This window comes from Mustela erminea, chromosome 5, assembly GCF_009829155.1.
Source record: "Mustela erminea isolate mMusErm1 chromosome 5, mMusErm1.Pri, whole genome shotgun sequence".
NCBI classification, from domain to species: Eukaryota; Metazoa; Chordata; class Mammalia; order Carnivora; family Mustelidae; genus Mustela; species Mustela erminea.
In genome coordinates, this window is record NC_045618.1 from 49,849,918 (window position 1) to 49,875,947 (window position 26,030).

The 26,030-nt window shown below is 38.7% G+C and overlaps 1 protein-coding gene across 2 annotated transcripts in view; it reads left to right on the forward strand.

Moving 5' to 3' along the window:
• The first annotated feature begins 818 nt into the window (after positions 1-818).
• The window catches only part of GLCE (glucuronic acid epimerase), a 118,525-nt gene continuing 93,313 nt past the window's right edge, over positions 819-26,030 (forward strand). For both annotated transcript variants that reach the window (XM_032343019.1, XM_032343020.1), the window contains exon 1: positions 819-1,033. The gene's annotated coding sequence lies outside the window, so the exon portion shown is untranslated. The remainder of the gene's footprint in view (positions 1,034-26,030) is intronic.

The window sequence follows — 26,030 nt, forward strand, 5'->3', positions numbered from 1 at the left end:
TACAGGATAGGCATAATAATGGAGTGATTGGACTTACTGGTGAAGAGATTGGCTGTCATTGCAGAGAAAAGGCTAAGGAAGTCCGAATTTTCTAGGGTGGGTCCAGATTTCAAATATTCAAACATCACATTCTTTATTCATTTCTTTTACTTTTGTTCAGTGTCCTGCATGTACCAGACACTGGGGTCTACAGCGATGCGACTTTTCATGCAATTTTGTAATTTGTTATACTGGGACTCAAGTGAGATTTACTTTTTACTCTCCTAGAAGGCTTGAAGTAGAAATAAATGCACGAATCAGAAGGGTCCTTTGTCAGACCAGATGTCCCGACTTGGGGTTTGGAAAACATGGGCATCTCAACAATGGCGCCCTGTTTGAGGCGGAGAGGGAAGAGAGGAGAGATAGGGGGAAGGTTTACACCCGGGTAACCCCAGGAGAGTGCGCCTTCAGCCAGGAGGGTGCGAATCTTCTGTGTACTTCGGGCCGCGTGTAACCAAGGGTAACGGCGCCTCAGCCTACACCAGTGTGAAGACCCGTTTCTTCCCTGAACCAGGTGTGTCTACGGAGGCTGAGCAGGACCAGACAGACACAAACCCAGCCTCGCCAACTCAGATACCTTGCCGCGATTCGCCACGGCCTCTATTTAAGGTCACTGCTCCTTTTGCCCCTAGTTAATTGGGAGGGGCGGGGGAGGGGAGAAGCGGTGGGCGGGACGAATCCCTTTTCTATTCTGCAACTGGTCGCAATGGGCTCCGAGTCCCGCCTCCTGCACCGCCGCCGACAGGCTCTGCGGGCTGTCACTCGAGCCGCCGCGGCCGCCCCTCGCCGTGGCTGGGATCTCGCGGGAAGAGCGGCGGGCACGGCTGTAGCTTGGTCTCCCGGCTGCGCGCGAAGCGGGAGGGTTCTCCTCACATAAGCGCTTCCTCGCGGAGAGGTTGGAGCTGCGGCAGTCGCAGGCCTGGGCCGCCCCTTCCCTGCCGCCGCCTTCTTTTCCTCAGGGCTCCTCGGTCCGCTCGCCCTCCGGCGCTCCCAGGTAAGGAAGCCCGGAGCGCGTCTCGGCTGCGAAGCGGTCGGGGCGCGGGGACTCGGAGCAACCGGGGTGGGCTGGCTCCCGACGGGGGCGGCTCCGCGGGCTGTTCGGCGCTGCCGGGTGGGCGCGAGGCTTAGCGGGGCTCGAGAGTGCGGGGGGCACGAGGCGGCGGGGTGGGACCCGAGTGCGGGCGCCCAGGGGTGGTGTGGCGGGTCCCGGGGCTCCTGAGGCGATGGGGCGGTTTATGGGGGGCTTCTTGAGGCTCTTCCAGCTTGGCGTGGGGGGTGGGTGGTGGCGCACAGGGTCCCACTTCGGGGTCAAGGGAGATTTGCCAGGGTCTTGGGGTTCCTCGAGGTGTCGTAGCGGGGTTTCACAACAAGGGGTCCTCATACCGCTGTCGCAGGCTCTTTGGAGGCAGAGAATTTAGCAGTTCCTAAGTCTCTGAAGGGGCAGATCATTGGGGTCTTGGGGGTCCTTTGAGCGGAAGCGTTTCACATCCGTGGGTGACAAAGCAGCGTATTAGGGTTCCGGGGAGGGGGCTCTGATTATCTGGGTCTCGGGGCGAGAGGGCGATGTGGTCTGGGTCCTGCAGGGGCCGGACCGCCTTGGTGGGCTGCTGGGGGCGGAAGGGTGTTCGGCGGAGACCGGCGTCTCCCCTGGGGTTTCTGCTTTGCCCAGAGGGGGGCGGTAACTTGACATGGTCTCCGGTCTTTAAAGGGGTGACAGGGCGAGTTAGCGGGTCTCCGGGAGATCTCGAATGGAGGGCGCGGCTCAGCTGGCACTACTGGGTCGGCTCGGGGTAGGAGGGGGGGTCTAGGGGCATCCGGAGCCAGCCCAGTAGACAGTCTGTGGTTGGTCGGCATCCTGGAACAGGTCTCTTTCTCCGTGAGATTGATTTGGTGCTCAGTGGGAGGACTGATCCGCGTTGTTTCTTAGTTGGAGAAATCGTGGGTTTGTTCTGCAGTTTTCTGTTCCCTGCCCCGGGCTCCCTGTGGGGGCGTGCTGGTCTCGCTGCTCTGGGAACGAGAGGGTGGCCGCACCTTAGGTTCTCTAGGGGGCGAGTCTCCTAAGGTTGGGCGTGCCAGCCACTGAAGAAAGGGAAGGCTGTGTGGTTTTGGCTTCTCTTTCCTAGATAGTCTGCTTATGCTGATCCTGCATTATTAGATCTGTCCTGAAGTCGTGCCTGAGTGGTAGGCAGTCGAGTAGGAATGGGAGGTGTGTTCTGGGTTCCCTCTGTCCTTTGAAAAACGTTCGTGCAGAGGGGTAACTTGAAGATGAGTCTCCAAATAATGTATTGGAATATGAAGTCCCAGAGCTAGAACTCTGCAGAAGCCTCATTTGAGACCTCTAAGGATGGCTAACAGCTCTTTTAGAGAATCCTGCAAAACAGTTTTATTGTTAAGGTTGAGTTAATCTTGTCTCTAATGCAGAGTTCTTGGTAACTAGCCCAGACTCTGGTGAAATTCAAGTAAAATGACCTATGTGTATGTGTATATGGTTTAAAAAAATAAATAAATGTATGGCTTGGGAAGTCTGCATTTGCTTGACAGTTCTTCAGGTTAGATAGCAACTTCATCACAGAGGCCTGTAAATGAAGTCTGATGTGACAGGGGGTGGAGCCCATATTAACAGTAATTCTGTCATTTTGGGTAAACAGACAAATTTGATTATGCCAAAGCAAAGAATTTTGCCTGCCTTAGTCTTTTTCTTAGTAATAGTTTTTTAAGATTGAGATTTCTTTTTATTTTAGAATCAAAAAGATTAGGAATAATGTACCTAATCCTTGAGTATTGCAGTCATTTAAAAAAAGGGAGGGATCCCACATAGCAATATTTAACCCATTGAGGAGCCTGAGCTTTTTGTTTTGTTTTCATCTTTGCCAGATTGACTTTTATAGCTATCAAAATTGATCAATTGAGCAGATACTCAGTTGGAACTACAGCCAGAAAACCTGAAACAGACCTTTGTTCTCCTCATTATTTTTGGAAGATGAATAATTAAGCAAATTTCAGTAACTTTTTAAAGCAGCTTATATGATTTCTAAGTAAGCATACTGAGCAGTCAACAAATATTTGATTAGGAGGTATCACAGCACTGGAGGTACAGTGATTCCAGCTCACATATAACCTATATTGAGAGAAAAAAAAATGAATATATAAAATAATTGACATACTGATAATGAAGAAACAGGTACTTGGGGTTCAGCTCACTTTTTAAAAAAATAACCCTTGAATAATAATATAATCGATGCCTGTTGTAATAACAAGAAACCAAATAAGGTAATGATCTGCCTTCTGAATTATTAAAGACTGAATTATGATCAGTACAGTTTGGATGTTAATTATATGTTGACTCTGAGCAGTAGCACCTTTTGTTACATAAGCATTAAAAAGTCTGTAAGGATACATACACATCGAATTTACAAGTATTTGGGGGATTCTTTAAGAGAGGGTTATAGAGGCGTGGAAGAGAGCTATTAATTTTAGGCTTTACTATTTGAACCTATTTCAGTGAGTGGACATAAGTGCAAATTAGAGAAGTCTAAAATTTAAAACATTTTGGTAACTATGCAAATCTCTGAAATGTACAGTATTTATAAGGCATTTTGTGAGTGTTGCTAGTTCACTGTGTGTAGTGAAGGAAAAAGTGTATTTCAAGAATCTGATAATTATAGGGGGTGGGGAGCACAACAGAATAAGAATACTGAGACCTAAGTAAAATGTTAAAACATGTTAAAGATGTTGGATATTTAAGTATATAAAGATAAATTAATTCAAGACCTTTCTTTTTTCAAATTTAATTATTTCCAAGTTTGAGAAGGGAAGTTTTTCAACTCCTTAGACAGAAATACCTTGTGTCTCTGTGTTGGGGGTAGAGGTGTTCTTATTGGTGCACAGACTAAAGGAAGAGATTTCTTTTTGTCAAATGTATGGGTACATCTACTAGATTTGTTTTTCTTCTGAGGCATATGAAACATAATAATTTTATGGTTATTACTATAATTTAGTATTAGTTTTTATATTTCATTATTGTTATACTGAAAATGGGACTACCAGAATGGCTCTTGGATTGTCATTCAAAATTCTAGAATTAGAAACATGATGTACTAAAGCAGTTTCTAGAAAGGAAATCATAAGGCATGGATCCCAGTCTTCACTGTCCTACTAACATATAACCAGGGTAATTTTTTAGACTCTTAGGGCCTCGGTTTCCATATATACAAAATTAAAGAGAAGTCCCTGTTAGTAATCAGTATAAGCTCCAATTCCAAGGATGCTATCGCATTGATTTTGATGTTGCATGTCAGCAGTGTTACATCTACAAAAAGGGATAGATGTCTGAAGAGTAGCTGGTTCTCAGGATACAACTAGTTCCATGTAATTTTCATTTATGATATGTAATTTTAGAAACCTCTTCCTTTTTAAGATACATAGGAAATATTTCATTCCAGAATATACAATCAAAGGTAAATGATTTTCTTTTGATAATTTAGCTTTATTTGTTAAAGCATTATTATTTTTATTTCCGATTTCTGGTTGAGTATCTATGTGATGATGTAATGTCCTTATTTAACTTGGAATTGTAGAATGAGGTTTGTAGTGGTTGACCCCCTTTAATCCATCTTTTACACTCCTGCCAAGGTGACTTTTCTAAAATGCAAATCTATTCAAAGCTTCTTTCTTAAAATCCATACTTCTTGTTTACCTACAGTACATATTTAGTTTTTAAAAAACTGAGTAAATTTTTAATTTATAAAATAATATTTTATAAAATTTATTAAAAAGATTATTATTTTATAAATAAAAAATTATTTTATATAATAATTATATAATTTATTTTTTATATAATAATTTATTTTTAGGTGTTCTTCATATAAATAATTATTTATTTGACAGAGATCACGAGTAGGCAGAGAGAGGAGGGGAAGCATGCTCCCTGCTGAGCAGAGAGCCCAACGTGGGGCTCGATCCCAGGACCCTGAGATCGTGACCTGAGCCGAAGGCAGAGGCTTAACCCTCTGAGCCACCCAGGAGCTTCGGGCTTTCTTTAATAAAATAAGATACTTTGCCCTTATACCTACGACCACAAGCTGATATTAGATCTGTAGTTCTTATTCTCATATTTAAGAAGTAAGACTCCCGGTACTATAGGAGTTAAGGGTTGCTCCATTATACTTGCAGATTTTGAGGCAACCACTAATTCCTGTAACTAAAATATAAGAGAGTTATAAACTAATTTGGGTATTTCAGATCTTGGATATCAGTGATTGGTAGATTTTTTTACCTTGGCTGCTTTTTGTATGGGACATGATTGTTGCCAACGTTTGTGTGTCTTTAGATTGTTTATTGGCTGAAGATTTATTAACTTGCTCAGGATCATTATCTACTAAGCAACAGGCTATAACTAGATTCAGGTCTGTTGTACTCCTGGTTCTATGCTTTTCCAAATACTCTACACTGCTTTCTGAATATGATGCCTTACTCAGTGTATTAAAATTATTATTTTTTTTTGATATTTTATTTATTTGACACAGAGAGAGACACAGTGAGAGAGGGAACACAAGCAGGGGGAGTGGGAGAGGGAGAAGCAAGCTTCCCACTGAGCAGGGAGCCGAATGCAGGACTCCAGGATCCTGGGTTCATGACCTGAGGTGAAGGCAGATGCTTAAAGACTGAGCCACCCAGGTGTCCCCAGTGTATTAAAATTATTAATAGATATTTTATTCATTTTACAAATTGAAGAAGCTAGGTTGTAATGTTTATTCATTCAGTTTTTTCAAAAAAAGCTAGAGAAGGGCGCCTGGGTGGCTCAGTGGGTTAAGCTGTTGCCTTAGGCTCAGGTCATGATCTCAGGATCCTGGGATCGAGTCCCGCATCGGGATCTCTGCTCAGCAGGGAGCCTGCTTCTCTCTCTATCTGCCTGCCTCTCTGTCTACTGTGAACTCTCTCTGTCAAATAAATAAATAAAATCTTAAAAAAAAAAAGCTAGAGAATTTGAGATTGTTTGGACGTTAGAGATCATTTAATCCAACTTCATTTTAGCATGTGAGGGAACTCAGGCATGCAAGATTGAATGACTTGCTCAAGGTCATGTAGCTAATTGGTTAAGATTTTCTTTGTTAAGTTAGTTATACACATTGGTGTTACAAAAGCATTATTTGAAAGGAATACCAGGTGCCTAGTCCTGTCTCCTCCCTGTAACAGGGAAAAAAAAAAAAAAAAAAGCCTGGAGTGGTTTTTAGAAAAGTGATGTTGAGGATCTCAGAGTCTTAAGGACATGGCTCAGAGAAAATCCAGACTTTGGATCATGACACATGGAGATGCCTCAGTGCCTTTACTCACATAGTTCCCTCATCTTGGTTTCTTCCCTTCCTCTTTTTCTTTTTAAAAATCTATCCACAGTTAACTAATCTTGTGCCTGATGAGATTATTAGTAACCACTTAAGTGCTATCCATAAGCCAACTAAGAGAGATAGAAAAAAGCATAAAAGCTAGTCACTGTCCTGAAGAGGCTTGGTTTATTTGCGAGTGGGAGACTGCATATTTAATTGCAAGGTAGTATGTAAAGATGCCAGTAGTGGTGCAGCTGTAGGAACTCAAAAGATTAGATAAGCGTGGACTGAGCTAGTGGTTACAGAAGTTTCTGCGTAGAAAAGATTGGAAAAAAGAAATAATCTTTTTTTTTTTTTTAAGATTTTATTTTTAAGTAATCTGTACCCCCAGAGTGAGGCTTGAACTCACAACCCCGAGATCAAGAATCAAATGCTCTAATGACTGAGCCAGCCAGGCATTCCGATTTAAGTTAATTTTTTTTTTTTTTTTTAATAGGGAGAGAGAGAGAGAGAGCACGAGAGGGTGGGGGAGAGGTGCAGAGGGAGAGAGAGAATTTTAAGCCAGTTTCATGCTGGGCTTGGAGCCTGACACAGGACTCTGTCTCATGACCGAGATCTTGACATGGGCCAAATCACGAGTCTATATTTAACAAACCGAGCCACCCAGGTGCCCCTAAGTTAATCTTTAAATAAGGAGTTGGAGTAAAACTCTTAATTAAACACGTTGAAACCCTTGCTATTTTATTTTGTTTTGCACACTTCCCTGTGGTCACAGTGGCCTTCTCTCTGCTTCAGGAGACCTGGAACATGTTCTTCCACACATACATGTCTCCCTCCCTTACTTCTTTCAAGTCTTAATTAAAATATTACCCCTTCTGTGAGGTCTTTACTGGCCCCCTTGTTTAGAATCCTAGCAGCCCTTCTACACATACTCTTCCTATTTCTCTTCCCTGTTTTGTTTCTTTGTTTTGTTTTTTCGGCTATCCAATGTACTCTGTATTGGCTTTCCAGGCCTATTATAAGATCCATGAGGGCAGGGATTTTTACCATTTTATTTAGTCCTGTATACCTAGCACCCATACAGTACCTGTTACAAACTGGGTGCTCAAATTTTTGTTGCATAAGACAACTGAACTTTAAAGCAGGAATCTGAAAACTATTTAACATTTTCTCCTTCCTTTTTTCCTTTCTTCCTGTTTTCCTGACTGGCATAGAGGAATAGGAACTTTCTCTTCCATTTTCTAAAAAATTTATGGGACTTCAGGAATATCCTACATGATAAAGTGCAGAAATTATAAACAGCTCAGTGTATTTCTACATGTGTAAACATGTAGTCACCAATCAGATCAAGATATAGAACACTTCCTCATGTTCTCTCCTAGTCAGAATTTTCCCAAAGTAACCACTCTTTAGACTTTTATCACAGTAGATTAGTTTTATTCTTGCTGAATGTCATACAAATGGAATCACCCTGGTTTCCTCTGCTCAGCATTGTGTCTGTAAGATTCATCCATGTTTTAAGTTAACAGTAATTCGTTCTTTTTTTATTGTAGTGTAGTATTCCATTGTGTGAGTACATATGTTTTTCTGTTCTGTTGATACATTTGGGCCATTTCTGGTTTTTAGCTCTTAGGAACAAAGCTACTGTGAACAACTTTGTGCCTGTCTGTTAGTGTGCATAAAGATTACTTTCTTTGGGTGCCTGGTGGCTCAGTCATTTGACTATCCAACTCTTGATTTTGGCTCAGGTCATGATCTCAGGGTCCCGGGACCAGCTGGGGTAGGCCTCCTTGCTCAGCGGGGAGTCAGCTTGAGAATTCTCTATCCTCTACCTCTGCTGCTTCCCCTGCTCATGTTCTCTGTTTCTCTCTCTCTCTCTCTCTCTCTCTCTCTTAAATAAATAAATAAGTAAATAAATCTTAAAAACAAAACAAAAGATTAGGGCACTTGGGTAGCTCAGTCAGTTAAGCGTCTTCCTTCAACTCAGGTCATGATCCCAGGGTCCTGGGATTGAGTTCTACATCAGGCTCCTTTCTCAGCAGGGAGTCTCCTTCTCCCTCTGCCCGCCCCCGCCCCCCCCCCCCACTTCTTTTCTGTGTCTCTCTCTCAAAAATAAATAAAATCTTCAAAAAGATTAATTTCTGGGGCACCTGGGTGGTTGAGTTTGTAAGCAACTGCCTTTGGCTCAGGTCACAACCCCAGAATGCTGAGATCAAGTCCGAGTCGGGCTCCCTGCTCAGTGGGAAGCTTGCTTCCCCCTCACCCACTCCCCCTGCTTGTGTTCCCTCTCTCACCATATATCTCTAGGTCAAATAAATAAAATCTTAAAAAAAAAGATTAATTTCTTGGCTAAATAACTAGAAGTTAACCTCATCTCCATATATATATATATAGAGAGAGAGAGAGAGAGAGGGATACACATAATTCTTAATACCACATAGTTTTTAAGCACATGCTAGATGATCATTAAATGATTGAAGATAAATCAGTGACTAATTATGTACTGTGAGATTATCTCAAACTTATTAAAAATATTGGAGAACCTTTTTTTTTTTTTAAAGATTTTATTTATTTATTTGAGAGAGTGAGAGCAAGTATAAGCAGGGGAGGGGCAGAAGCAGACTACCTGCAGAGCAGGGAGTGGAGCTCCAGGGCTTGATCCCAGTACCCTGGGGAAACAACCTGAGCCAAAGGCACACTCAGTTGATGAGTCTCCCAGGTGCCCCTGGAGAACTGTTTCTAAATCCATACTTTTTTCTTATGTCTGACGTTAAATATGGGTTCATCTAGGCTTTACACATTTCTCTTTCTTCTGGCATTGCCTTTTTTTTTTTTAAGCCATATTCCTTATTACTTGCTCTCCCTCCTCTAGAAAATGGGAGAAATATGTGCAGGAAAGAGAAAATTCAAATTAATTTCAAGATGTGAATTTCAGAACTGGTTGCTGTTTTTAATTTTTCAATAAGTCTTTTTTTTCCTGACATTTGGTACTACTGTACATTATATTTTTTCTAACGTTCTATACTCTTTTTGAAATCAGTTATACCAGTGCATTCATAACAGGTGGAAAAGCTATGAATCTTTTTTTTTATTTTTGTCATGTGTTAGTGATGTTTTGGGGTATGTTAAGCAAAGCCTTTCTTTGATGGCCTTAAGTAATTCTAGAAATGGCTTTAGTTGGTGAAGCATGCAAATGAGAGCTACAATAATAGAAGAAATCTTGAGTAATATTTTTCTAATTCTGGGAAAGTTTACAGTTTTCTTTTGAAGTGATTTCTAAGCTAAGACTTGAAAGATGAGTAGGAAACAAGGTGGATAGGACACCTCAGAGGGAATGAGGTAAAAGAAGGTAGGTAGCCAACTACATTTGTAGGAGAGAGTAGGGCAGATTTGGGGATCTGCAGGCAATTTAGGAAGGCCGGAGCAGTGTTTTCAAGCTATAATGTGCATATGAATCTCCTAATAGGAATGGGGCTTGTGAATTTGGAGTTCTGACATGCTTTGGTGATGGGAATGTTGCTGGTTCAAGGATCACACTTTCTTGTAAACTACTGGGTTCAGATGTAGAAAGCAAGTGAGAAGGAAGGAGTGGGGAGTGAAAGCAAGGACCGTCCATGAGTCTTAAAAACCAACCGAAGGAATTTGGGCTTAAGGCATTGGCAACCCACTGAAGGGTGCTGAGAGTAATAGTGAACTTGTGATTTAAGTGGGCAGTGGTGGTAGAAATAACCTTTAAGGGTAGGCTTCGTCTACATTTGAAACATACAGATTAATGTCTGAGAAATGATAATTTACCTATTCATCAGTAACTATTTTTGTTCTCCAGGAGCAGACTCAATGTATTTAAAGGAAAAGTTTGGTTATATTTATGAACTAGATGTTATATGTTAGTTTCAGCAGTTCCTTCTTGAAGGGATAGTGTTTATCCTATTAAATATTATTATAATTTTATATTATAATTTATCTCATAATTACATTATTAACCCTCTTCAATGGGATTAAATTTTTGTCCATTTTTGTACCAATATAATAGTCTGAAGTTTTCCTTTTTTATTATTTTGATTTAAAAATGAGCTAGCTGGTAGTGCTTATTGTATTGTATGGTAGTGCTTACTGTATGGTAGGAATGATCTTGATCCATAGTATGAGTAACTTGGGTTACTCTTCATTGGTTTCCCTAAATGTTATTAATTAAAAGGTTTTTAGTATTTCAACTGTTTAAACATAGTATCAGTTTTACAATATTATAAACTCCAGAATAAAGGTATGTGTTTATGTTTTACATATTTATATTGTATTTTCCCCTGATTGTGTAAGTTCTAGGTACTCTTTTTTTTTTTAAGATTTTTATTTATTTATTTATTTGACAGATAGAGATCACAAGTAGGCAGAGAGGCAGGCGGAGAGAGAGAGGAGGAAGCAGGCTCCCTGCTGAGCAGAGAGCCCAACGTGGGGCTCTATCCCAGGACCCTGGGATCATGACCTGAGCCGAAGGCAGAAGCTTTAACCCACTGAGCCACCCAGGCGCCCGCTAGGTACTCTTTTAAAAACTTGGAGAAAGGTAAAATAAGCTCAGCCCAAATATAAGCATTACTGCATTTTATGTCATTCTTCCTCCTCCCATGAATATATGAATATATTTATTTATTCATATGGATACTGTTTGTTGCCCCACCAAGGATTATATCCTGAGGACTTTTCTACTTTGTTAAAATTGTTTCAAAATCTAACTTTTAATAGTAGCACAGTTCTATTAAACGGATGTGTAGTGATTTAACCATTCTCATTTATTAAACATTTTTTTCCTCTGCTGCTAACATTGGAGAAAATCTTTGCATAAGTCATTCTCCATACCTGTTTTCTTAGGATGGGAATAAAAATGGTCAAAGGTAAGACCTTTAAAAAAAAATTAGGTATTGCCATACTGCTTTCTAGAAGGATCATGCCAATTTATATGCCAATATTCAGCTTTTCTAATTTGGTAAGCAAAAATGATCTTATTTTAATTTTGTCTTTTTGATTGTAAGAGAAGTCAAACATTGTAAACTGTTTTTAAAACAATTGCATGTTAAAATGTTTTAAATATATCTTTAAGAGAATCCTTTATATATTATATTGTAAGGTAAAATATTTTAACTGGAATTAATGTTTTCTTTTAATGGATAAATTAATTTTTTGAATAGTTTTTATAAAAACATAAAAAAACTCCAGGACCCAAACAGTTGCCTGAGAAGTAACCACTGTTAATCATTTTCTTATATATACTTTATATATACTTATATATACTTATATATACTTTCCAGAGTATGGTAGATCATGTATGTGTGTATGTGTGTATTTGTATGCCAAAATGTTAGATAAATTACAGAAAATACTGTCTAGTTCAGATGTGGTATTGTGTACTAAATTGTGTACTAAAAATTAGAAAGGGTCTAAATATGATTAGTATCTGGCTACTAGCCCAGAAAGAAGAAAAGCAGGGTCTGGCAGGATTTGGCAGTAATTTTCTATAAGACAAGTGGCCTTAGCTCTTTTTATTATTGGATCGATTCTTTGACAATAGCACTTCTGTTTATAGTACCAGTTCTGTAGTTCTGTTCCAAAAAGGAAAGCCAAGTTTATTAAAATTAGACAGTTGATGCCTGAAAGAAACTCTTTAAAGTAGGAAACCTATTTGGAGGCATTTAGGGGAAAGACACTTTATTCTTTTTTTTTTTTTTTTTTTAAGATTTTATTTATTTATTTGACAGACAGAGATCACAGGTAGGCAGAGAGGCAGGCAGAGAGAGAAAGCAGGCTCCCTGCTGAGCAGAGAGCCCGATGCAGGGCTCCATCCCAGGACCCCGGGATCATGACCCGAGCCGAAGGCAGAGGCTTTAACCCACTGAGCCACTCAGGCGCCCCACGACACTTTGTTCTTAGGTATTTTAGGATTTTTCTACTTGACATTTTTAGCAGAACTTTCATGACTTTGTTGTTTAACATTGAAAGTTTGAATAAAATAAAATAAAATTTAATTGTTTTCCTAAACTCTTATTTACCTATTTCAGAAACCAGTCATCCATGATATAAACATATTTTTAAAATGATATCCATGCTAATGGTACTATTTAATAGTAATTGGTCTCATACATCAAAGATTTTGAACTTGACTTGAATGTTACTCCTAAGTAAGTGATTTGAGCAATAAGAGAGCTTTTAATTGGATTTTAGAGAGTTTTAATGCTTTAGGCATAAGGATACTTGCTTTGCAGATAGATTTTTTTTAAGGCTCTTGTTTCCAAAAATAAAATTTGGGGACGACTATTGTTTACTGAATACTAACTCTCTGTGTGACCCACATAAGTAGGGGTATTATGAACATTCCTATTTTCTGGAATTCATACCTTCTATTCCAGATTAATTATCAGGCTGTAAAGGCCGCTAAAGAATTTGTACCTAATAGTGGTTGGTAATATTTGAGGTATTTTAGGAATGAATTTATCAGAGGTGAGAGAGATCATCTTAATTTTTTTAAAAGATTATTTATTTATTTATTTGACAGAAATCTCAAGTAGGCAGAGAGAGAGGAGGAAGCAGGCTCCCTGCTGAGCAGAGATCCTGATGGCGGGGCTCCATCTCAGGACCCTGGGATCACGACCTGAGCTGAAGGCAGAGGCTTTAACCCACTGAGCCACCCAGGTGCCCCGAGATCATCCTAATTTTTAAAAAACATTTAATTTTGAAAAACTTATGTACTGTATGTAAAAAAGTGTTTTAGCTACTGAAGTATAGACAATGTTGGAAAACAAGTAAAGACTGAAGAAAAAAAAAAAACTGATGAGCTAGGTGTCCTTCCTGAACAAATGCTCAGACTTTTTTTTTAAGATTTTATTTATTTATTTGGCAGACAGAGATCACAAGTAGGCAGAGAGGCAGGCAGAGAGAGAGGAAGGGAAGCAGGCTCCCTGCCGAGCAGAGAGCCCAGTGTGGGGCTCAGTCCCAGTACCCTGAGATCATGACCTGAGACAAAGGCAGAGACTTAACCTGCTGAGTCACCCAGGTGCTTCACAAATGCTCAGACTTTTTAACATGTTTGTTGTCGGTACTTAAAAAAGAAGGCGCTGATCACTAGGAGCTAGCATGGGTTCCCAGAGAGCAAGTAACATCGTACTGGCCTCATTTCTTACAGGGTCGGTAACCTGGTAGGTACAACAGGAGATATTCTGGCTGTATTATATCTAGAATTACAGCTACATTTATTGGATTTTTAATTTTGTGCTGGGCACTGGGTTAAATGCTTTTACATAGATTGTCTCATTTAGTGCTGTTTTACAAATGAGGGAAGGGACCCCCAAGGTTATACAGATAGCATTTGACAGCCTTTTATGATATCTTTATAGACAACTTAGAGAAATGTAGTGTGAATAATTGCATAGATAGGTGGATATGTGATTGATTAATGGGCTGATGTTAAAATTAAACTGCAGTTCATTCTTAGTGGTGTCCCTCAAGGTGCTGTCTTCCCCCATGTTCCATTAAAATGTTTATCCGTTACAAACTGTGAGGGAGTGCTAGTATGTTTTGTGGCAGAATCAAGCTCTTCCCTCTGTCCTCCCCCTTTATTTTTAATAATTGGAAAGACAGACGATGTCTAAGAAAATATTTGTTGTAATAAGTTTATATTTGACACGTATGTATTTGCTAGGGACAAGCAAAGCCCTGTAATTGATTTTTTTTTTTTTTCTCTTTAATCTGCACAATTACAGGGTTGGAGATTTGGAGGGCTAACAGGTAGTTTGTTGTTGTTGTTGTTGTTAAGTAGGTATGTGCCTGGCTGGGTCTCCTTATTTGTCTGAAGTTGATAAGTCATAGGTTTATTATAACTGCCCCAAAGGCTCTTACTCACTTAAATAATATTTTGAAGCAGGTTGTTTAAAACATAGTTGATTATCCTTTTCTACTCTGCATTTAGCTGACTGTTCTCAGTTCTGTTTGCTGCTTTTTGAGGAGGATGTTGATAGTGTATTTAGAGGAAAGTAATGGGAATGAAGCAGTGTCTTGAGACAAATATTTGCAAAATAATTGAAATATTTGAGATTTTCAGCCTGGAAAAAAGAAGACTTTAGTCGGGTATATGATAATACTTTTCTAATTGGGTAATTGAATGATCTTTAATATTCTTCCTGACTCAGATCTGTGGTTCTGTGAAAAGCATGAAGGAATGAGACATGGAAAAGGGACTAAAACATATCTTTTGTATCCCCAGAGGCCAGAACTAGGAACAATGAATGAAAATTAGAGGAAGGGAAATATTGGTACATAATGAAGATGTTTTTAACAATTGAAATAAAAAAGGAGTGGACATTTTCTCATTATGGTGTTAAAGTATGTACTGAATAGCATTTCATCAAGCTATTCTTATTCTCTAAGGACTTTTCCAACTCCTTTTTTTTTTTTTAAAGATTTATTTTTAAGTAATCTCTACACTCAGCGTGGGGCTTGAACCTCCAACCCCGAGATCAAGATTAACACGCTCCTCTGACTGAACCAGCCAGGTGCCGTCAATCTTACTTTATTTCTTCATTGGTTATAATTTCCCATAGCAAAATTTTCTTGGGTATATCACTTACTCTCAGCACCTTAAGGTGTTATATAGTACTAAATGTTAGTAATAACATATTATTATGCTGGTAATAAATTTAAACAACAGCATTTTTCACTGCTAGATTGATAAAGATTTTAAAAGTTTGACAATATACAACAAAGACAAGGGTTTATAGAATCACTAACATCTAGGCAGGAATGTAAATTAGTGCAGTTTCTTTGGAGGACTTATTAAAATTTTAAGTGTTCATACATTCTGACTCAGTAATTTTATTTTATTTTTTTGTTTATTTGTTTTCTGACTCAGTGATTTTAAAGAACTTATCTTTGTTTATTAAGTGCCTGAAGTCCTAAGTAATTCTTAATACAGGTTAAATAAATTATTGTACAGCCATATAGTGGGATGTCACACAGCTATAAAAGAAAGAGTAAAGGAGTACTTCTGCATGAGTTTATCTCTAACTTACTATTGAGTGAAAAAAAAAAGTTGCAGGACAGTATTTATTGTAAGCTGACATTACTGTAAAAAAGTAAGTTGTGAAAAAAAGTCAATTGTGTATATGTGGATGTATATGCAAATACAAATGCACACATTATTAGATACATTTATGGTTCTATATTCATAAACCTCTCAGGAAGGATACACAAGAAAAGAAGTAATTGCTTCTGTAGAGCAATTAGGAGATTAGCAGTTAGGAGATTAGAAGTCTGAGATCTCATTAAGACTTTGGTTTGCCTGAGTACACTTTTATGCCACCCAGACACACACACACACACACACACACGTGTGTGTGTGTGTATAGGTCAAGATTGTATTGTAAAAAATTTTTTAATTTTGAAGTCATTACAGAGTCATAGGAAGTTCCAAAGTTAGTATGGAAAGGTCCCACATACCCTTCTTCCAGTTTCTTAGGTAACTATAGTACAGTATCAAAACCAGGAAATTGGCATTGGTACAACCCACAGATCTTGTTCAGGTTTCGCCAGTTTTACATGTACTCATTTGTGTGTGTATATAATTCTTTTAGGTTTTATCAGATGTGTAGATTAGTGTAATCAACATCACAACTGAGATACAGAACTGTTCTCTCACCAAAAAGATCCTTGTGCTATACCCATCCATCCATCCTCTAGTCCCATTCAGTTCCCTAACCTCTGGCAACCACTAATCTTTATGCCATTTTTGAGCTTTGTCATTTCCAGAGGATAAATAAGTGGAATAAAAACATATGTAGCCTTTGAGACAGACTTTTTTTTTTTACTTAGTGCAATTCCTTTGGAATTCATCCAAGTTGTTGCATGTATCAATAATTGCTTTTTATTGCTGGGCAATATCCCATGGTATGGGTGTACCAGAGTTTGATTTTGTTTTGTTTTTTGTTAACATATAATGTATTATTGGTTTCAAAGGTACAGGTCTCTGTGTACCAGAGTTTTTTATATCTTCACTCATTGTTGGAGATTTGGGCAGCTTCCAGTTTTGACTATTACAAATAACAGCTGTTATCAACATTTGTGTGCAAGACATGAGATTTCATTTCTCTGGGAAAAATGTCTAGGAGTGTGAATTGCTGGATATTATTGTAAATGTATTTAAGAAAGTATATTTTAAGAGGCTGCCAAACCGTTTTCCAGAGTGGTATAACATTTTAGATTCCCATCATCATTGTATGAGAGGCCTAGTTTCTCTGTCTTCCTTGGCATTTGATATTGTCACTGTTTTTTACTTTAGGTGTTCTAATAGGTGTGTAGAGATATCTTTTTATTTGTGTTTTTTTTTCTTTTAAGATTTTTTTTTTCAAAGATTTTATTTATTTATTTGAAAGAGAGAGACCACAAGCAGGCAGAGAGGCAGGTAGAGAGAGAGTAGGGAAGCAGATTCCCCGCTGAGCAGAGAGCCTGATGCAGGACTCGATCCCAGGACCCTGAGATCACAACCTGAGCCGAAGGCAGAGGCTTAACCCACTGAGCCACCGAGGCACCCCTTTTTTAAGATTTTTCATTTATTTGAGAGAGAGCACAAGTGGGCGAGAGGCAGAGGAAGAAACCGACTCCCTTCCGAGCAGAAAGTCCAATGTGGGGCTCAATCCTGGAACTCTGGGATCATGATCTGAATTGAAGGCAGCCACTTAACCGACTGAGCCACCCAGGGGCCCCCCTCTCTTTATGGTTTTAATTTGCATTTCCTTGATGGCTAATGATGGTGAGCTTATTATTTTTGCCTTCTGTATTCTCTTTGGTGAAGTGTCTCATTTCTTCTCATTTAAAAATTTTTATTATTTTTTAAGATTTTATTTATTTGAGAGAGTGAGTGAGAAAGAGAGAACAAGAGAGCCCCTGAGCAGGGACAGAGGGAGGGGGAGAAGCAGACTCCCCTCCTGAGCAGGGAGCCTGTCACTGGGCTGGATTTCAGGACTCTGGGATCATGACCTGAACGGAAGGCAGACATTCAACTGACTGAGCCACTCAGGCGCTTCTCTTCTCATTTTTTTAATTGCATTTTTTGTTTTACTATTGGATTTTGAGAGCTCTTTATCTGTTCTAGATCTGAGTCATTTGTCATAGAAGTGGTTTGCAAATCTGACTTGTCAAACTTATTGGCCTAAAGTTATTATGTTTTCCTATTATTCTTCTAATGGCTATAGATTTTATAATGCTGTCATTTCTTTCATTCCTGATATTGGTTGTGTCTTCCTCTTTTCCCTTCTTTGTCTGGCTAGATGTTTAATAATTTTATTGCTCTTTTCAATGAACCAGCTTTTGGGTCCTCTGAATTTTCTCTGTTCTTTCCATTTTCTGTTTGTTTTTTGTTTTGTTTGTTTTTTTTAATTTCAGCTTTGGTCTTTTATTATTTCCTTTATTTGACTTACTTTGGGTTTAGTTTATTCTTCTTTTTTCTGGTTTCTAAAAGGTAGAAACTTAGGATAATTAATTTGAGACCTTTTCCAAATATAAGCAATTACTACTATAAATTTCGCCTTAAGTACTTCTTTAGCAGAATCTCATAAATTCTGATGTATTGTGCTTTTCTTTTCATTTAGTTATTAACACCTTCCGATTTGCCTTCCCCCCTTTTTAAGCCCACGAATTATGTAGAAGTGTTTTCTTTAATTTCTAGATATTTGAGGATTTTTCTATGATCTGTCTGTTACTGGTTTCTGTCTTAATCACACTATGGGCAGAGAACATACTTTGTCTAACTTAAATCATTTTGGATTTGTTTAGCCTTGTTTTGTTTCCCAGAATATGGTCTCTCTTCATAGGTGTTCTGTGTACTTTTTTTTTTTAAAATATTTTATTTATTTATTTGACACACAGAGAGAGAATAGAAGCAGGCAGAGGCAGAGGGAGAAGCAGGCTCCTTGCTAAGCAAGGAGCCCGATGCGGGGCTCGATCCCAGGACCCAGGGATCATGATCTAAGGTAAAGGCAGATGCTTAACTGACTGAGCCACCCAGGCATCCCAAGTTCTGTGTAATTTTTTTTTGTTTTTTTGAAGAGTTTATTTATTTGACAGAGATCACAAGTAGGCAGAGAGGCAGGCAGAGAGAGGGGGCGGGGAAGCAGGCTCCCCGCTGAGCAGAGAGCCGGACTCGGGCCTCTATCCTAGGACCCTGAGACCATGACCTGAGCCAAAGGCAGAGGCTTAACCCACTGAGCCACTTAGGTGCCCCACTTCTGTGTACTCTTGAGAGGCATGTGTATTCTGCTCTCAGGTAGAGTGTTTTAGAAATGTCAACCAGATCAAGTTGGTTGATAGTGTTGTTCAAATTTACTATCCTCCCTATTTTTCTTTTCTTTTCCTTTCCTTTTTTTTTTTTTTTTAAACCTATTTGTTACACTAATTTTTGAAAGAGAAGTATTGGAAATTCTTACAGCAATTGTGAATTTGTCTGTTTCCCTATGCACTTCCTTCAGTTTTTGCTTAATGTATTTTGAAGCTCTGTTATTAGGAGTATAAACATTGAGTATTGTTAGGTCTTACTGATAAAATGACTTGTTCATCATTATGAGATGACTGTCTTTATTCCTAGTTACAGTCTTTGCTCTAAGAATCTCCTTTGTCTTATATTAATATAGCTACTCCAGTATTTTTTCATATATCTTTTTCCATCTTTTTATTTTTAACCTACTTGTGTCATCTTCTTTATTTATTCATTTATTTATTTAGATTTAGTTGTTTGAGAGAGAGAAAGCGCAAGTAGGGGGAAGTGGGGGAGGGAGGAGCCTCAAGCAAACTCCTTGCCAAGGGCAGAGCCCGATATAGGGCTCAATGCCATGAGAGATCATGACCTGAGCTGAAATCAGAGTTGGATGCTTAACTGACTGAGCAACCCAGGTGCCCCGTGTCTTCCTGTTTAAAGTGTTTCTTATGGGCAGCTTCTAGTTGGATCACGTTTTTTAATCCAGTTTGATGGTATCTTGTTTTTTTGTTTGTTTGTTTTTTAATATCTTGTCTTTTAAGTAGATTCTGTAGATCATATACAGGCATACTTTGGAAATAGTGTGAGTTTAGTACCAGACTGCTGCAGTGAAGTGAATATTGCAATAAAGTATGTCACATGAATTTTTTTGCTTTCCCAGTGTGTACAAAAGTTATGTTTATACTATCATATATACTCTATTAAGTGTGCAATAGTATTATGTCTAAGAGAACACTGAACATAACTTAATTTAAAAATACTTGATTCCTAAAGTTGGTAACCATCTCATCTGAGCTTTCAGTGTTGTAATCATTCTTCACAGATCACCATAACATAGAGTAATAATAAAAAAGCTTGAAATACTGTGAGAATTACCAAAATGTTATAGGGACACATGAAGTGAGCTAATGCTGTTGGGAAAATGGCACTGATGGACTTGCTCAACAGTGTTGCCATAAACATTCAGTTTGTAAAAAACAATATCTGGGAAGTGCAATAAAGTGAAGCACAATAGGAGGTATGCCTGTGTGTCTGATGTGATTGTTGATGTTGTGTTTTGTGAATCTGTCATCTTGTTACTTGCATTTGTCCTGTGCTTTGTTCCTTCTTTTTTCTGTCTTCTTTTGGCTTAGTTGAGTATTTTCTATGATTCTGTTTTATCACATCAGTTGCCTTATTAGCTGTAACTGCGTGTTTGGTTATTTTAGTGGTTGCTTAGATTTACAGTATATAAATGTCTATAGTATATATCTTTCATTTCACTCCTTTTTTTTTTTTTTTTAGATTTTATTTATTTATTTGAGAGATCACAAGTAGGCAGAGAGGCAGGCAGAGAGAAAGAGGGAAGCAGGCTCCCTGCTGAGAAGAGAGCCTGATGCGGGGCTCCATCCCAGGATCCTGGGATCATGACCTGAGCTGAAGGCAGAGGCTTAACCCACTGAGCCACTCAGGTGCCCCTCATTTCACTACTTTCAAAGATAATGTCATTTTATGTATAGTACTATGAACCGTACAAAAGTGTATATACTTCCATACTCTTTTCTTAGCCTTTATGCCATTGTTGTGATCCATTTTACTTATACATGATATAAAACCTCATTACATTGTTATGTTTTTTAAACAGTCAGTTATCTTTTAAAGAGGTTTAAATACTAAAACAAAATCTTGAATATTTACCCTTGAAATGATCACTTCTGGTGTTCTTCATTCCTTTATGCAGATCCGTATTTGTATGTGGATTTTCCTTTTGGCTAAAGAATTTCCTTTAACATTTAAAAAATGTAGGTCTGCTTGTGATGAAGTCCTTCTACTTTTCATGTCTAATATTTCCATTTTTAAAAAATCTTCCATGTCCTTAAGTTTTTAACATGCGGAATGTGGTTATAATGACTATCTTATTGTTTTTATGCTAATTCTAATATTTGTATCAGTTCTGAGTCTTTTAAAAATAATTGTGGTAAAATATGCATAACATAAAATTTAACATTTTTAATCATACAAATAAGTGAAATTTAATACATTAACAATGTTGTACAACCATTGACACTATATATTTCTAGTACATTTTATCACCACAGTTTTAAGTCTTCCAGCCTATGAACATGCGATGTCTTTACATTGATTTAGGTCTTAATAATTTCTTTCACCAGTCATTTGTCCCTTGCAGTGTACATGTCATAGAGTTACTTGGTTAAATTTATTCCTAAGTGTTTTTTTCTTTTTGATGCTGTTGGAAGTGACATTGTTTTCTTACTTTCCTCTTCAGATTGTTCTTTGCTAATGTGTAAAATATAGCTGATTTTTATGTGTTGATCTTATATTCCACAACTTTACTGAATTTTATTAGCTCTAATGATTTTTCTTGTAGAGTCTTTAAGATTTTCTGTGTACGTAGTTTTACTTCTTTCTTTCCAATTTGGGTGCCTTTTGTGTATTTTGCCTTGCCTCACTGCTCTGACTGGAATTTCTGGTACAGTGTTTAAATAATCTTGTTCTTGATCTTAGTGAGAAAGCTTTATTTTCCCAACTTTGCTGAGCATTTTTTTTTTATTATTATGAAAGGGTGTTGGATTTTGTTATGCCTTTTTTTTTTTTTTTTAAGATTTTATTTATTAATTTGACAGAGAGAAATCACAAGTAGACGGAGAGGCAGCCAGAGAGAGAGAGAGAGGGAAGCAGGCTCTCTGCTGAGCAGAGAGCCCGATGCGGGACTCGATCCCAGGACTCTGAGATCATGACCTGAGCCGAAGGCAGCGGCTTAACCCACTGAGCCACCCAGGCGCCCCTGTTATGCCTTTTTTACGTTAACTGAGATGATCATGTTTTCCTCCCTTCATTGTATTAATAGGATGTATTACATTGATTTATTTTCATGTGTTGAACTTTGTTTACCTTTGCAGTCTTGGAATAAATACTACTTGCTCAAAGAATATAGTCTTTTTACTATGCTGCTGGATTACATTTACTAGTATTTTGTTGAATATTTTTGCATATGTTTAAAGGGACATTCATCGATAGTTTTCTTATATCTTTGTCTGGCTTTGGTATCAAGGCAATGTTTATATCTTAAAATTAGTTAGGAAGTGGGGCGCCTGGGTGGCTCAGTGGGTTAAGCCGCTGCCTTCGGCTCAGGTCATGATCTCAGGGTCCTGGGATCGAGTCCCGCATCGGGCTCTCTGCTCAGCAGGGAGCCTGCTTCCCTCTCTCTCTCTCTCTCTGGCGGCCTCTCTGTCTACTTGTGATTTCTCTCTGTCAAATTAATAAAAAAAAAAAAAAAAAAAAAATTAGTTAGGAAGTATTCCTTCAGTTTTTGTGCCAGAGTCTGAAAAGGATTGGTGTTAATTCTTTGGGAGGTTTTTGATTACTCATTCAGTCTCTTGTTATAGATCAGTAGATCATGTCTTTTAGGAATTTGTGCATCTCATCTAGGTTATCTAATTTGTTGGCATTCATTTGTTCATAGTATCCTTTTTTTTTCCTAAGATTTTATTCATTTATTTGACAGAGATCACAAGTAGACGGAAAGGCAGGCAGAGAGAGAGAGAAGGAAGCAGGCTCCCTGCTGAGCAGAGAGCCCGCTGCGGGACTCAATCCCAGGACCCTGAGATCATGACCTGAGCCAAAGGCAGAAGCTTAACCCACTGAGCTACCCAGGCGCCCTGTCATAGTATTCTTTTATGATCCTTTTTATTTCTTTAAATTCAGTGGTAATGTCCCATGTTCATTTCTAATTTTAGTAGTTTGAGTCTTCTCTGTATTTTCTTAGTTAGTCTAGCTAAAAGTTTGTCATTTTATCTTTTCAACTACCAACTTTTGGTTTCCTTGATTCTCTCTGTTGTCTTTATATTCTCTATTTAATTTATCTGGACTCTAATCTTTATTATTTACTGTCTTTTACTAGTTTGCTCTTCTTTTTCTAGTTCCTTAGTTAGATTGCTGACTTGAAAACTATTTTTTCCTGTAGATGTTTGCAATAACTTAGTTGTTTGAGTCTGTTTTAAGAGCTTGTTAATTTCCATTTATCTGTAGTTTTCTAGTTTTCTTTCTGTTACTGAGTTTAATTTTATTCTATTGTGTCCAGAGAATATACTTTGTATGATTGCAGTCTCTTAAATTTATTGAGACTTACTTATGTATGTAGCCTAACCTATGGTTTATCTTGAAAGTGTTCATATGCGGGGCACCTGGGTGTCTCATTCGGTTAACTGTCTGCCTTCAGCTCAGGTCTTGATTTCCAGAGTTCTGGGATTGAGCCCCACATCCAGCACTCTGCTCAACAAGGAGCCTACTTCTCTCTCTCCTTCTCCCTCTGCATGGCGCTCCCCCAGCTTGTGTTCTTTCTGTCAAATAAATAAGTAAAATCATTTAAAAAAAAAAAAAAGGAAGTGTTCATGTGAACTTCAGAAGAATATTCCAGAATGCCCTGTTGTGCTGTTGAGTGGCATGTTCTGTGTTTATGTGTTAGGTCTGGTTGGTTTATAGTGTTGCTTAAGTCTTCTATTTCCTTAACTTATTACCTGCCTGGTTTTTCTACTGAAAGTGGGATATTGAAGTATCCAGCTATTACTATAGAATGTTTCTCCCATCAGTTCTATTAGTTTTTGCTTTATATATTTTGAGGGTCTGTTGTTAGGTGCACATGTTTATATTTGATATATTTTCATGCTGGATTTACCTTTTATCGGTGTATAATATCTTCTTTTGTCTCTTGTGACTATTTTTGACTTAGTCTATTTTGTCTGGGGTGCCTTTGTGACTCAGTCAGTTAAACATCCAACTCTTGCTTTTGGTTCAGGTCATGATCCCTGGGTTAGGAGATGGAGCCCTGAGTGGGGCTTTGTGCTCAGCCTGGAGTCTGCTTGGGATTCTCTCTCTCCCTTTCTTTTTACCCCTCCTCCTCTGCCCCCTACTTGTGCTCTCTTGCTTTCACTCTTTCTCTCAAATAAATTTGAAAAAATTAAGCCTTATTTTGTTTGATATAAATATAACCACTTTAGCTCTCTCTTAGTTACTGTTTGTAAGGAATGTCTTTGTTCATTTTTTTGCTTTTAGCCTCTGATTCTCTGGATCCAGAATGAGTGCCTTGTAGACAGTATGTAGTTCAGTCATCTTTTAAAATCCTTTCTACCAATCTCTGCTTTTTTTTTTTTTTTTAAGATTTTATTTATTTGACAGACAGCGAGAGGGAGAGTGCATACACAAGCAGGGAGAGCAGCAAAGGGAGAGGGAGAAGCAGACTCTCTGCTGAGCAGGGAGTCTGATGTGGGGCTCGATCCAGGGACCCTGGGATCATGACCTGAGCCTAAGGCAGGCACTTAACTGACTGAGCCACCCAGGCACCCCCAATCTCTGCTTTTTAATTGAGGAATTAAGCTGTTTACATTTAAAGTATCTATAGGGAAGGGCTTTTTAATAAAAATATATATACTTATGGCTCAGTGGGTTAAAGCCTCTGCCTTGGGTTATGATCCCAGAGTTCTGGGATCCTGCACCTCGTCGGGCTTTCTGCTCAGCGGTTAGCCTGCTTCCCACTCTCTCTCTGCCTGCCTCTCTGCCTGCTTGTGATCTCTGTCTGTCAAATGAGTAAATAACATCTTAACTTAAAAAAATGTATCCCTTTTGTTCTTCAGTTCCTCCATTACTCCCTTCCTCTGCATTTATTTTTTCTAGTGTACTATTTTGTTTCCCTCTCTTATACTTTTAAAGAAAGGTTCTGGGAAGCCATGGTAAGGGAGAACCAAGTGGTGGTTAAAGCAAGAATTATTTTAGCCAGTTGAGGGGGTGAAGAACATCTCAAATAGAGAATATCATAAACAGAGGCTTAGAAGGTACCCAGTGTTGGAGAACAGAAATTACAGTGCTGTTTAGGAATTTAAGTGTATCCTTGTTTGAGATTGTCAGAGAACAAAATTGAACTGAGTAAATTTGAAGATCTAATTGGCTTTATTAAGTGATTTATGAATTGGGCAACTTCTTATCTAGCAAGTAGAGGGGAGCTCCAAGGGTCTGCACAAACTGGCAGTTTTTTTATAGGAAGGAAGTGGGGCAAGAAAGTTATTAGTGAAAGAAAAGAAAGGATTGTTCCAATCAAGATCACCTTCCCTTAGGTAGAAGGGCAAGAGGTATTATTAGCTGGATTTCCTCATCTTTCTTTCGGAGATGGAGAGGATTCATGTGAAGATTACCGCACTGGTGCTTATCAAAAAATTCCTGATGGACATGTTAAGACTTACATTTCTGTGGGAGGTTGAAACTGCAGTTAGGTAAGGGGTTAAAACCCTGGTTGGGTCTTTGCCTTCCCCAAGTGATGCCATTTTGGGCCTGTAGTTTTCTTTTTTTTTTTTTTTTTTAAAGATTTTATTTATTTATTTGACAGAGAGAAATCACAAGTAGATGGAGAGGCAGGCAGAGAGAGAGAGAGGGAAGCAGGCTCCCTGCTGAGCAGAGAGCCCGATGTGGGACTCGATCCCAGGACCCTGAGATCATGACCTGAGCCAAAGGCAGCGGCTTAACCCACTGAGCCACCCAGGCACCCTGTAGTTTTCTTTTTAACAGTGTTTTTGTAGACTTCCTCCTTTTAGTAGCACTTAGAATTAACAAATATTTTCTGTATTTTGGCATCCAGAAATTTTTCATAAAAATGAACATCAGACCCAAGACTGAAATCAGTAGTTGGTTCCCAAGACCAAGACTGATCCTGAACCATTAACAGTGATTTTTGTTGCAGCTTCCCAAACACCTCCTCAATTTTAGCTGTTGGGCATACAATGCAAAATAATGACACCTCTCCCCCTCATGGACTCTGCCTCCCTCCAGCTCTTCTAGGAATATCCAAGTCAGAGAAAATATTAATTATAAAATTATTAATTAAAATTTTTATTAATTATAAACATTTTAGTTATAAAATACAAGCATAGAGTTGTTACATTGCTTTTCCAAAATTCTGTTTTCTTTTTTCATTTTATATTACTACATCTAAATTACCTGCTGGGGGGACGCCTGGGTGGCTCAGTTGGTTAAGCAGCTGCCTTCGGCTCAGGTCATGATCCCAGCGTCCTGGGATCGAGTCCCACGTCGGGCTCCTTGCTCCGCAGGGAGCCTGCTTCTTCCTCTGACTCTGCCTGCCACTCTGTCTGCCTGTGCTCACTCTCGCTTGCTCT